This window comes from Python bivittatus, unplaced genomic scaffold (assembly GCF_059951505.1).
Source record: "Python bivittatus isolate LINGU-HERP-01145 unplaced genomic scaffold, Pbiv_v1 ctg000960_np1212, whole genome shotgun sequence".
NCBI classification, from domain to species: Eukaryota; Metazoa; Chordata; class Lepidosauria; order Squamata; family Pythonidae; genus Python; species Python bivittatus.
In genome coordinates this window covers 13,614,138-13,626,173 of record NW_028277124.1, presented here as the reverse complement: position 1 = coordinate 13,626,173, position 12,036 = coordinate 13,614,138, and positions in this window count along the sequence as shown.

Below are 12,036 nucleotides of genomic sequence, written 5' to 3'. Positions count from 1 at the left end.
GTGGAAAAAAAACAGAAAGGAGAAGCTTTAACAAACAGTAGTATCTAAGTCTAGGTTATGGTCAGGTTCTTCAGGAATGACCCACAGTAAATTTGCTATAATCTTTAGTTAGTTGCTCAAGAAATTAACTAAAAATGATAGGAGAAAAGTTACATCTTATAGTATATGGTGTATTAAATGGTTGGATTTTTATTTTAGGAAACCAAAATTTATTTAGACCAACCTCCTCAAGCCTTTTTAGGCACAATCTGGAATGTAGCTATCCATTAGTTTCTCTTTCTGTTTTTCTGATGACAGCAGTAGGGAGACAGGATGAATAGAATTACAAAAATACATTTCATAGAGATTTAAACAAATTGAATTACAAATAGCCGGCACTTACCATTTGCTCAAGATTTTAGATAGCAGTATGCCACAAGATATTGCTACCTAAAACTGGGAACCTTAAGCCAGAAATTCATGCAATATAGGCTCTATATTGACCCTGGTGCCCTTCAGATACCTTGCCTTCCTCTAATTCTAACACCCAAAGCAATTGGACTACATACTGTATATGTATTTAATAATCAGAGAAGGATCAACGACTAAGATAGGATCAAACATAAAAATAAGTGGTGGATTCAGCAAGGCTTCTTTTTTAGATAAAATGTGTCATATGGAAAGCAGAATCGTTTGGATGAACAAGATTTCAAGTTGATAACAAGACAGCTGATTCTAAAACAATGATTAGACACCAGAATTGACACTCCACAGGATTAAAAGGAAGCAAAACAGAAAGTTCCTAGATTAACCTTGTATCAAATCAGTCTTTAGTGCAGTGTTTCCCAACCTTGGCAACTTTAAGATGCGTGGACTTTAACTTGCAGAATTACCAGCCAGACATGGATTCTGTGAGTTGAAGTCCACGCATCTTAAAGTTGCCAAGGTTGAGAAACACTGCTTTAGTGTGTCTTCAGGAAGCAAGAACTAGGGAGCCAGACAATTAGAAACCAATGAGATAACTGATTCCTGAACTTAAGGACAGTAAGCAGTTTTTTTGGGGGGGAGGGGGGGACTCAAAATGAATGTTCCATAGATGAGTTAGGATTTCTGCTTAAAAAAAAAAGGAATTGGGATATCATGCCCAAAAGAAAAGAAACACCACAGGAATGTTTGGAATTTCTTCATCAGTCTAATCAAAGGCATCAGATGTTTCATCAATGGGAGTTTAATGGCACATGTTCTTCTGGCAAGCTAGGAACACCTTTACAGATTTGGAATACAATCACCTATCACAGTTCGGGAAAGTCTTTGCTGTTGATCACATGCATGCAGCTGAACACATAAACTACCCTTGTACCCAATTCATTTTAAGGCAACTGATTTTACTTCCCAGCTACATTTAAAGTAGATTTTCCCCTGCCATAGTCAATCTGATTTTCACTTCTCAAGTGGCTGAATGATCACTGGTGGATTTTGCACCTGCCACCCAGGGAAGTCAGGAAGAAAGGAAAAGTTACAGCTTCTGGCAGCTGCAGTAGGAGTTGACAGCAAAGGGGAAATTTAAAAGCAAGTGATGGGTGAGGGGGAGTTGCGGAGAGGCCTGTAGGCCAAGGGCTGGGTGCCCCTGTTTTAATATATTGAGGAACAGCTAAAATACATACCCGTTAGCTACTAGGAAAATACAGAAATGTTAATTTGGCAGGTTTGAATTGGATAAGATGGAGTGTAATGTAGTATTGGCTGTTTTTGACAACTACAACTTTTATTAGAAGATTGTGGTTGCTGTTTTTATTACACTTTACCCATAAGTCTGGAAACAAAATATTACTAATACTCTCTGGTATTTTTTTTTTTTCATCAAAAAATGTATTCAACCTGTAGAAATAATACAGACATTTCACCACATCAAGAGAGAATTACAATACACTTACACCCCCAACAATTAACAAATCAGATGTGTAAAAAGAGAAAACCATGAAAATGAGGGAATGGAATGGCTGGGTTTTGTGTGTGTTTTTTAAAAAGAGATACACTGAATGATCATAATTAGTTCTTGTTATAAGAATAAAGGGATAATTAGAAACTATGAAAGAACAGATTTTAAAACATTATCCTAAGCTCTTCCTGCATGACACAATATGCCTTCAAATGTCACCATTACAAAACATACTTTTTCCCATCTTTCCTTTTAATGTAAGTGCTTCTCTTTTAATATAACAATAGAAAGGAAGAAGATCACAAGAGGGTTCTTCTGCAATGCCATGTACATCTAAGTTCCTTGGTTTAGCTAGAAATCATCATTGTAGATACTGAGAAGGAAAAAGACTAGATTAAGAAATTATGTGATAGGGAGAACTGACTGCAAGATTTATGATACCAGTTTCAAGACAGTACAATTGCTTATTAGGATTGGCAGAGAAGGAAGATCTAGACTCCATCTTGATCTTTCCCCAGGAGATGATTGGGCTAAATCCCATAATCTGCTCCAGGAGATCCATTCTGCTCATGCTCCACCATACCTTAAAGGCTTTTTGTTCTGGAAAACACCTTCCATGTTTGACACTGCTATTGTCCAGTTAAGATGTTATTTTGCCTATCGGTGGTAGTGTACTGTTGGGGGAGTGGTGGATTTATTTTTTAGCGATAACATATTAACCTATGTTAGTAGTTTTCTTGAACATTAAGATAACACGATGTGTAAAAGAAAAGTATATATGCTTTAGTAATACATAACATCTGAAATTGCTGCTGGAGCTCCCGATTTCTTCCACCAAGAAATACATTTTCTGTCTGAAATCTAAGTAACAACAGGAGAAAGATCTCTGAGTCCCACCCTTGGACAAGGTCATCTCCCAACCAAGCCAATAAAAGCCTCCCACATTTTCTGTTTTAGGTTATAATAATGGTGCCAGTGATTGCCATTCACTTTAACGGAAGGTGGAAACAGTGAAGCATTCTCTGTTCTTGAACACAAAATGGGTAGAAAGTTGAGATTACTCTGAATGGTGGCAGTTGCTCCATTTTACATGCGCTAAATATTAGCAGGCCAAGAATGCAGGAATTACAATGCATGTGCCTGAAAGTTCATTTTATTTCAAAAGGAAATGCCAGTGGGAATAACGGATCTGTCTTAATTTGGTTTGCATCTCTCTCTCTCTTTTTTTTTTTTTTGCATCCCTTGTGAAAAGGGATTTTGGATTAGGAAATATATAGCCATCTTATAACCTGTCTGTGCTAGCCACTCTGGTCTCAAGAAGATAGGCCAAAGGTTTTTATTTATTTATTTTGTTAAAGGAGGAAAGACTAAAGCAAATCATGTTAAAAAGAAAAAAAAGTGCTTGATGTTATTTCTTTTTAATTTGTTTCCCAACTTCTACCCATCAAAGTAGGCAAAGACATAGCAAATATCTTGGCAATACAACCCGCAACCAAAACAGCATCTGTAGACACTGCTTTGTAGTTGTGTGAATTATAGAAACAGAAATGCAGCCCTAAATAGAGCTGTGATGAGACTAAGACACTTACATATTATGGATGTGCATTGCAATGGGAAATGTGTTTTGTTTGTTGATTAGTTTTGTATACCGCCATAATCAAAAGATTCTTGGCTGTTTGGGACTTGGAACAAAACTAAATCCTAGCCCTGTTCTGTTAGATCAAAACTCAAAATGGTTTGATGTTGGAAACAATAGGACCCTGGAACCAACTATTGCTCCCTTGTTCTTCATCCAGGGCTACAAGGATATACATGGTTGTATTCCATACTATGTAGCACCCATCACTTTCTAAAAAAATTGGCAAATGAGATGATTCTTAACAGATTTTTTTACAGCCACTTGTTGTTTGTAGCTTGCTTGCCGAGCCAAGCAAAAGCAACGGTGTTGTTCTGTCCTGTTGTTGTACATAGGCTGTCTGCTTGCTGCAATAAAAAAAAAAGGCGGAGAGGGTTTTCCTTAAATGCGTGATAATATTAACATCACAACAAGGCAAGACCATGTTCCAAGTTCGCATGCACACCAGTGTTTAACAAACACAGCCAAACCAGCATTCTATTTATATTCTTTACCACTGCTACACAACTTCAGTAACTTTATCAACACTTGCACCGTACATGAAGCAACAGAGTGCATGCAGCTTTTTGTGTTACCTGCTTGCAAACTACAGCACAGCACAACTTGCACGGAACCCACCCCCTCCACCCTCCTGACTTCTGATTTCCCTGCAGCAAAAGTTTTCCAAAGTTTCAGAAAAACAAAAAAGAAAAAGCAGCATTAACTTCCAAGAGAAGCACAAGAGGCCCGCAGCTGCGAGCCGCTTTCTTCTGACTCACCATGTGTGGAACGGCTTCTTTCCTTCCAGTGCTTCTCTGCCACATCACCCCGTCCAGTCTAAGGCCATAGCAGCAGGAACATTGCCACTCCCTGCTGCTTTACTGGTGAGGTCGGACAACGTTTGAAAAAGGCAGTCCAGTCACAAGGCCATTCACAGTGGAATGTGAAGAGAAAAACCAGAACATGCAGAACACGGAACAACCCAGCCAAGTTTCGGGTTACAGTGTGCTATGTTCTAACTCTGAAACTAAATCCTCAAGAACACCTATGTTTGCTTTCATGCTTTCAACTGCTGTTTGAGGTAGGCAGTTTTCACGTATTGCAGATTAAGAGAAAGAGAGGAATTCCTGCTATTTCTAGCTTAGGCCAAATGGTTTTATTTTTCCTTTCTTGTGGGGTTTGTAAAAAATCAGCTTGCCTGTGGAAATCTGAGTGGGGAGGGCATAGAATGTATACATGTTGATTGAATCTGTTCATTATACTGAAAAGCAGCAGCTCCTTGCTCACATGCACATTAGGGTTAGATACTCTTCTGGAGTTATAAATACACCTGCTTTTGAGATGTATAAATCAGGCAGCCATTAAAAAGGTAAGAACCAGAGAGGAAATGCCAATTAGCACTTAGAGCAGATGTAAGCTTCACAATATGCTTAAAATTTCAGAGAGACAAGGTTTATTTTATGAGAATTGCCACGTTCATACTTGGGGTATTAATGTATGTTTTATCTTAAGATAAGGATTTCTTAGGAAAGCTAATGCCATTTGACTACAGTAAGCCTCTCTTCCATGTGATTGTAGTGCAGTTGTTAAAAGAAGTGTATTGTAACTCTACTGGCTTTTTTCCATATGGTGGGTTGAGGTTCTTCAGACTGCAGTCACCACAAATAAAACAGTCCAGTAGAATATTTTAGGTCTGCATGTGAGCTGACTGCCAGGAAGACAAATTAAGTCCTTAAGTATTCTGTAGTGTTTCCCAGTTTGATCGTGCTAAAATTGTCACAGAATTTTAACAAAAGTGAATGTCATATTAATATTGGCTGATTTATAAAAATGGAGAAATATTGTTGCATGGAAGAAATTAGCTGAACAAGCAGGGGATAAAAAGATAGAGGAATGCTATGTGCCACTGCGTTGCTGTGCATATTTGTGATGGCAAAATTTAAAAAAAAAGTGTGCAGTTCTATAGCTCTCTTGAGCATCCAGGTATCACTTGCAGTTGGTAATATAACAAGATCAATCACTTTTTTTCTTCCTTTCTGAAAAACATCCTTTGCATAACATCTTATGCATTAAATTATAGCTTTTTTTTCCCGCCCTGGTGCTCCCTGTTTTATCTGCATGTTAGATATATATAGGTAGTCCTTTGAGTTCGAAGAAGACATAGTGTTGTGCAATTCATCTGTGGACACAGAGGTGGCCCTGCGGCCCCAGTCTGGAAGTGCACAGTCCAGCACAATGGGGCACTGGAAGTCCATTGCTATAGTAACTGCGGGTGTTATTCTGTGACACTGCTCATGGTTTTCTATCAGTTTTTGGCAGCGCCTGGTGTGGGCTTCATAGCACAGGGCTTGCCAGTGGGTTCTGTCCGCAGCCACAGCTTCTAGTTCCCTTGCTTGGATGTCACGGTGACGTAGGGTTTCTTTCATAGCCTCTTTATAGTGCTTATGTGGTTGACCTCGAGGTCTCTTCCCAGTCTCCAGTACACTGTGCAGCAGCTGGCGAGGCATACAGTGGTCATCCATTCTGGTGACATGTCCCACCCATGGCATCTGGGCTCTGATAATCAGGGACTCAATGCTGGTGGACTCCACATGATCCAACACCTCCAGGTTGGAGACATGGTCTTGCCAATGAATGCCAAGGATGGAGCGGAGAGTGCACCTGTGAAATTTCTCCAGTTGTTTGATGTGATGTCAGTACAGAGTCCACAACTCACATCCATGAAAGAGAGAAGGGATAACCACAGCTCTGCAGACTTTCAGCTTTGTGGAGATGTGTTAATAGAGAACTCTAGTACACAGCCACCCCAGTGCCTGACTGGCCTTGCTGATCCTGGAGTCAATTTCTTTGTCCAAAGATCCATTGTTTGAGATGATGCTTCCCAAGTATTTGAAGCTGTCAGCTGGATGTCATCAACAGTGATTTTTGGTTCTACAGGATTGGTATTTAGCACAGGCTGGTAAAATACTTTAATCTTGTTTAGGCTGATAATCAGGCCAAAGAGCATAGCAACGTCTGAGAATTTGTTCAGCATCACAAACAAGTGTAGATCACTGTCTTTGTGCACCAGGAGCGCACAGTCATCAGCAAAGAGGGTTTCTTGAATGGCTGTATGGAGGCACATTGTCTGTGCGTTCAAGCGGCGAAGGTCAAAGAGAGAGCCGCCCAATTGGTATGTGATGTACACTCCCTCCTTCAGACCCTGGACAGCATGTGACAACGTGCAAGTAGAGGACACATTGAACAGGACTGTGGTTAGCACACAACCCTGTTTTACCCTATTGGAAATGACAAATGCAGCTGACGTATCACCATTGTAAAGGACCTGTCCTGTCATTCCATCATGGAGTAGCTGAATCAATTTCACGAATTTCGTCAGGCATCCATAACATCTCAGGATGGATAATTCAGATTTAAATTGAATGAGCTATTATTCACCTCCTTAAGTAAAATTAACTGTATCAAGCAAAATATTCTGACTGCTTTCATCCCTTTTGGAAAATCTAACATCAGACAGATCAGATCATTTCCTAAAGGGATAGCAATTGGCAGAGCCTGTTAGATTTTCCCTGTAATTAAATCAATTTTTCAATTAATTACAAATTGCTCCTGGTGCAGGCAGCTGATGTTTCTGGTATATAATAGCAGCTTTTGAGCTGGGTGTTGCATGCTAAATAGGCATTCAATTTTTTTCCCCACTGTCCTCTGTCTATAAGAGGAGCATCAGGGATGGATGGTCTTGAGGACACTGATGCTTTTTGAGCTGTCAAAGAACCACTCCTGTCCAACCCAGAACTTTGTAATGATCAGGATCTTTCATCACAAATTGTCATAGTTATCCTGATCTTGCTCCTTTTGCCAAGCACTGAAATTTTTCTTTATGAAAGTTGCCTTCAGTTGAATTTGAAATTAACCTGCATATGCAAAGCTGTTTTGCAAAATAGGCAGTATTTTTGCTGCTATGTTTGTTAGGTCTCATGTTTGACCCTGCTTTTGTTTTAAAGCAACTTTCTGAAAGTACAGCTGTGAAAAAAATGGCTTTGAAAAATCTTGAGTAAATAATAGAATCCTAATTAAGAGGAGTTTAAGTGGGGAATGACTATCTTGACTGATACTTGGGTACGATTAGGATCTGAATGACAAGTTGTAACCCCATGTAAATTATGCATAGTTCCGTGAAATTACAGTCAACTAATACAATAACACACAATACAATACAATACAATACAATACAATACAATACAATACAATACAAACTAATACAAGGTTTTTCTTTGCCAATGGTGTCAAGTAACAAGTTACATTTTTATAATACGTAGTTTTCTCTCATGGCATTACAAGTTGAGTGTTAGTCAAAGGAATTGTGAGATCAAAAATTGGATGAATGGTTGTCTGTTCCAATTGCTTTAGGTCACTTTCTGTTTTGAGACATGAGAATATAGGGAAGATAAGCACATCTACTTACTTTTTGAACTTTTAGTCTACTATGCATTCTTATAAAACCAGCCAACTCTGGCATATCTAAACTAGATGAAGGGATTTGACTGGGCTGATCCAAGGAGAGAAGTGAACATGTCTTTGGCTGTTTTAGTGGTGCCAGCTTTCAAGCCTATCGAAAATCTCTTTTCAACTAAGCTTTCACCATTTGAACATTATGTACAAATCCTTTTACTTTTGTTCTGTCTTTCTTTTCCATTACCTTTTTAATGAATACAGCTTTTTAAACAATATTTAAACAATATTTTAAACATTGTTTCAGCTGATACTATGTTATTTCTGAATTTTAGTCACTTTAATCACTGCTTTAAGATGTGACTGCATGGGACAACTAATGATATATGAGATCAATAAATGAATTGTTTGCTTTAAAACAACCTTGGACACTGAGAAGCTATAAGAAAAAAAAGGTGTGCTTCTCCTGTAGGTCAGTTTAAAAGCAAAGAAGAAGGAATCAACCAAACGTTGTCTTCCAAGAGCAGAATATGACAGGATTGGCCAGTTGGTCAAAAACTCTTATCTGTTTAGAGATTACTTGAGATTGTTTTTATTGCTTGTAATAAAGCAGCGTATGAGACAGAAATATAGCTAAGAGCACCAGTCATTTTTTTCATTAATCCAATGCTATCACTCCCCCCCCTTTTTTTTTTTGCATGTCCTCCTAATATAAGCTTGATGATGTTCAACTGAATCCTTTGTTCTCTTGTACTTCTCCACCACTTCAGGAACTTCTCTTCATCAAAATTAATTTGTCCGCTTTTGTTATAAAAGGCTGTATACTGTGATACAAACAATTCAAAAGACAACTCTGGAAAATGTGGGGAAGCAATTTTCAAGGTAGTTTAAGAAGTTAGACCAGAATGACAGGACTCCATAAAATTACAATTGAGTTGTCAGCTATGGTTCCTATATAAGGCATGATAATATCTGTGATGTTCACCAGCTATAATTAGGTCTGACAACTTGCTTTTCTCCTCTTGTATGCATTTGAGATTATAAAAATATTGCATAGTTCATGTATTCTGTCTCTTTCCCTCTCTCTCATACACAAACACATTTATTTATTTATTTATGTTCTGCTTCTTCCCAAACTAGAGAAGCACACAGTATTTGTGTTCAGATTTCTAGTATGTTAACGTTTATTTGTTTAGTTGGGGGCTAAGAAGGATTTTTCTCAATTTTAACACTCAAACACTCAAATGGCAAAATTATAAGTAGGTTCAGTGATACAGTATTAGTAACATCAAACTATGATGAGAGAAAACAGGTTGACTCAGAAAGCTACCTAGCTTATCTTGAACCTCATTAGCTATTTTGTTGCCAGTTCATTCAGTTGGGAGGTAATTTTTGGATTCTTTATTTTTACTTTCCTGCTTCCATATGAGCACCACATTTGTGCATAAGCCTTTGTTTTATGACTGGGGAGACTGACTCCAAAACCTCTGTTGGCATGCAGAAGTATGCAAGAAGGATGGGAAGGAAAAGCAAGCTGGATAGACTTTCTAAAATATGAGTGAGTGTGAAAATATTTAATTCTAGTTTGCAGTTCTGTGTAATTTGGTACCATCAGATGCAACAAAGTCCACTAATTTAGATGCATGTAAAGGACAAATTTATGGAAGAAAGAACTATTGATGATGGCTGGAATCACAGGAAGCATACTTTCTAATTTACCATAGTTTCTGCAGAAAATAAAACAATGCCAAATCAAGATGGGGAGAGCCTGTTCTGGCAGGGCGCTTAACTGAATTTATGGCTAAGCAGTGCCTCTGTGCTGCTCAAAATAGTCTTCTCAGTGTTTGAGCAATTGGCTTCCATTGACAAAAACATGGACTCACTAGAAAGTGACTTTAAAGTGTTTGCTCAAAAACACGTTGAAATACTCTGTTTTTATTGAAGGCCATGTGCCTGGGCTGGATAAGCAACATTTTCTAGGAAAGAGAGTTAAGCAACCCCAATTCAATAAAACCATTAAGGTCAACAGTGATGCTCAAGCTGAACATTTCTTCTCCACTGTAAAGACAAATGACTCTGTCTCTGTTCTTCATAATATCGCCTCAGCTACAAAATAAATGGCCTTACCAAACACACTTGGCCCTTGAAAATAAACCAGGTTGTGTTTCATTTATCATTGAACAATCTCAATTCCAGCTGTTGGGTCTCAAAGCAATCAAGCTTTCCTGGGACAGCTCTTCCTCTGTCAGTATCAATAGATAGATCCATGTATACCTGAGTGGTTCCTTAGTTTGCTTGGAAGCAAACGAATCCTACTGGCTTTCAAGCAACCTATTACTTCTCATATGCTGCTTAAAATAAGCATCTTGCTAATTCCCAAAATTTTCTTGTCCAGATCTTTCATGAAGGAAAAGCAATCCCACTGCTTAGCTCCACCTCTTTGGATTGCACAACCCTTTTAACAATATGTCTATTGCCAGTAATCTTTCTTTATGTCTGCCCTTGACCAAGCAAGGAATCAACCTGATATGCCAAATGAATCCAAGCACAATGCAGTCAAAGCCAGCCTTATTTTTGATGCATTACTCAAGGATAAACAAGAGAATATTCTACAAAGGCTCAGTAGCCTTAAGCATACTCCAAAGGCTACTGTTGCTATACTTGAACTACTTACTGAACTTGTCTCTCCTGACACTACACGTCTTCACCTTCCTCTGGTAGCTGACGAATCACTTGGAGTCCATCAAACTTTAACCTCCTGATCTGCTTTATGAGCCTCCTGCACTTCGCATGGATGCTGAAAGGTAGACTTTGACACTCCAGTCTATGGATGTCTAATTCTTAGTTTATCTAAGACTCCTCTTGCCTTACCACAAACCCTAATCCAGACATCCCTATAGGAGCACCTATAGCCACTCTGTTGAAGGCTACCTCGCGGTACCAGGGAGCATCAAGCTTTCCAAATCGGATAGCAGGCTTATGCTTATCTCAGGTCTCTTTTGATCCAGAGCAAACTCCCTGTTTCACCTTTATCAATTAAAGATTACACAAACAAAATAAATCAACTATTAGGGATGAGCTTCCTCTCCCCACCCCCACGGCTGCTAAGCTGCTGACTCAGCAGATCCTCACTCCATTCAGTTAGTTACATCTTCCCCTGATGGTTTAGCCAGGACATAGGTTGAGGTCCCTGATACTGTTCCATGACTGTGATTTTAATCTTCATGTTCTCTTGGAACATGACTGGCTAGAAACTGAAGCGCCTAGATGCCTCATTCCTGCATTACTACTTCTGACATCTTCCTCTTCCAAGAAACCTCCACCCTGAACTATCAATTTATACCTGGATATGTCCCCGATACCTTCAGTGTTACTCAGTGCAACAAGTGGAGACCTTCCAGAAGGGTGGAGTATTGATGTTTCTGCATTAATTAAATGCAACATTCCTGCAATTTCAGTACAGTCATATACTAGCGCAGCTTTAGCCCTTCTTCTCAAATTAAGGCCCTGCAAAATCTACCTTCCCCCTCATAATCTCTGGGACCCTTTAGATAACTGTATTTCTACCTTACTCATTCATACCCTGAAGCTGCAGTAGTAATTGCCAGTGACCTGATGCACACACTGGAGGTAATGACACCTCTCTACAAGCTCGTTTTAACTGGCCTCTCCACCCAAAAGAGGAAGTTTATTATTTCCAGGTTCAACAATCTAAGAACAAGCACTGTAACATGGAGGCTTTCAACTGGCCCAGTTGGCAGATAGTTTGGACATTCCCAAGGGCGCCATCAGGGGAGATTCCAAGGGGCAATTTTCACTTTCTGGGTGTGATAGATTATATCCTGGTTCGACACACCTATGTTCAGATCTTCTGAATTCAGATCCCCTCCTTCAGTTTCACTTTCAAATCCACCTAATGGATTCTTCCAAGCAGTGGTTACATATTACCAGTCTATTATCTTTACTCTTCAGGCCCCTCTATCAAAATTACCCACAGATTACCATAGCCTCCATCGTATTAGAATTAAACCCTGGTTCAATACTGATTCTA